Source organism: Palaemon carinicauda, chromosome 21 (genome assembly GCF_036898095.1).
Source record: "Palaemon carinicauda isolate YSFRI2023 chromosome 21, ASM3689809v2, whole genome shotgun sequence".
Classification (NCBI taxonomy): domain Eukaryota; kingdom Metazoa; phylum Arthropoda; class Malacostraca; order Decapoda; family Palaemonidae; genus Palaemon; species Palaemon carinicauda.
Window position 1 is genome coordinate 94,500,398 of NC_090745.1, and position 2,500 is coordinate 94,502,897.

A 2,500-nucleotide genomic window follows, 5' to 3' on the forward strand; every position below is an offset into this window, starting at 1 on the left:
TAGACTAGAAATATTAACACCTATCGATTGTCAATACAAAATGGCTTTCTACCGATCAATTATATCTATTTCTTTATGGCTAGTATCAATAATATCTAATTTTGTTAGAATACTTACCAATCATCAGACTCATGACAGGCTAGGGCACACCAGATTCTGTGGACAAGAACAACCAACCTGTGATTATGTAAATTTACGAGCATAAACAAATATATCAAAAGACGTCTATTTCATTAATCAAAATATAAATAAAGAATGATCTGGGTCAAGATTTATGATGACAGCGCACATGGAAAGAGGAATATTGTTTTTCTTTGAACTCAGAAAAAAACCCATTTACATATCAATTCCAACAATGTATGTTTGGTAGGAACTAATCCTCTCACTAGATTTCCATACCCATTTTTGTTGCTACAAGAGAAGAAATGTATGAATGAGATTCAATGCAGGAAGCGAATTAATTTCGAATCACTCTAGGTCTTGGAGTGCTAAGGCAGTTCCAACACTACGATTACTTGAGAGAAAGATATGATAGAAACTTCGAACATTGTTCTAGGAGTATAAAAACCTATAAATCTATCAATTCTAGTTACCAAATTATGATAATAGTTTTTGTTTACACTCACCAATGCTTCAGTAATCCCGCATGAAAATTACAAAATATTTGGTCCTATAATGCTAGAGTAAATTAATACAAATAGAACAAATGTGTCCATGGTATTTTCTTTTTTTTTTTGACAATGATGAATGTAAAAGGAAAGGTTAAAGGCATCATCAATTAGGCAGTTCACTGACAGTATAAAAAATACGATGGATAAGTCTGTTCTTCATCCAAGAATTTACATTTCTATATCTCCAGAAGTAATAACTTGCTGCCTTTCACGAAGCCCATCTTTCTTGAAATTATCGTGACAATCCACGATAATAATATTGTGGGCTCCTGCTGATAAACAAGATGAATATATAACACTAACACTCGTGATTTTACTCAATTTAAATACCATCCACAATGATATTTAATACCGAATTCTGCCTTGGGATCTGCTCTTAGAATTTGCTATTAAATGCCATTGTGATTGATATTTACATTGATTAAAATCACGAGTGTTAGTGATATATATTCATCTTGAATAAACACGTGTTGCAAACTCACAATTCAGCTATCATGGTGAAGATGGGTTCATTTCAAGTCTAAGAACAGATTCCTAAATTCTACAGGAACAAGTTCGGTGACTTGTAATAAACTTATATCTCTCGTGATAGCTCAGTTGGTAGAGTTCTTGCAGGCATGGTTTCTGCTGAGTGGCATGAGTTCGAATCTCCGCTCAGACAGAAACTATTACCAAAAATGAAATCCAGTGGATATATATTCCCAAGGTATAATTCGTTATTAAATGTCATTGTGGCTGATATTTACATTGATTAAAATCACTAGTGTTAGTAATATATATTCATTTTAAATTAGCAGGTTTTGGCTAAGTGGCACGAGCTCGAACCTCTGCCCGGCCAGAAGCTAATGAATTCCCGTGGATATTCTTACGAAGCCGGTCTACATGAAAGTAGAATATTTTATACACATTTTATTTGTGTGTTTAAGAGATGTATAGCCAGCTCGTAAGGTGAGTTCCACTTACGTAGGATTAAGTAAATATATGTAAATTACATAAGACTGTCGTCATTCTTTTAATTGTATTTCATTCAGTTCCGAATATGTAAATTTAAGTTAAATTAAAGAACTAAATTTTCATTTCAAGCAATTTTGTTACGGAGTCTTATGTACTCTTGTTAAAAGGTATGCTGTATGATACACACGCTAGGGATTGCATCATGTTTTCACGTGGTTGGAAGAGACACAAAATTCTACAATACAGTTTATTCTTTTTTTTTTAATGTTACGAGAGGAGGTGGGTGGAGTTAGCTGATGGGTGGAGTTAGCTGAGAGAGAGTTGTCTCACAAGCAACGTAGTACCCCTTCTTCACATAACTAAGTGGGCAACCTTACTCTGCTAAAGCCATGCCTCCTGCCACGAGAATCATTTACTAGAAATTTCTAGAGTGAATTGAGTCAATATATAAAGGACCTAGCAATGCATAGGAGACAGAAGAGATCCAGTCTATCCCTTTGAAAGATGCAACATCCGCCAGCCCTCTCTCTAGCCACTTAAAAAACTCCTCTCAAACGTGAATAGTGATTCCTTTCCAACGTATACCGTGTATAGTGTTGTTCAAACGTTGGTTATATTATTGGGTGATTAATTAAGTGAAGTGTGTTAATGTAAGTACATTTTATGGTATAAATGGCCCTGTGAGATTTTGATTGAACAGTGAAGTGTATTTATTTTTGCTTAACCGTTCGGTAATCTTGTGTGAGCCAAAGGACATGAGAGTAACAGTCAAGTATATGTAAGTGTAATTCTGATTTATTTTCTATTAGTGTTAAAGTATCATTTATTCATTAATTGTCAAAATTAAATATTTTCATAAATTAATTTCTAGTGAA

The 2,500-nt window shown here is 33.8% G+C and overlaps 1 long non-coding RNA gene across 1 annotated transcript in view; it reads right to left on the reverse strand.

Annotated features, from left to right (window-relative positions):
* LOC137614710 (uncharacterized) overlaps positions 1–2,500 on the reverse strand; it is a 631,198-nt gene that overhangs the window by 222,778 nt on the left and 405,920 nt on the right. The window contains exon 6 of the long non-coding RNA XR_011039131.1: positions 118–156. This is a non-coding gene — a long non-coding RNA (uncharacterized lncRNA). The remainder of the gene's footprint in view (positions 1–117; positions 157–2,500) is intronic.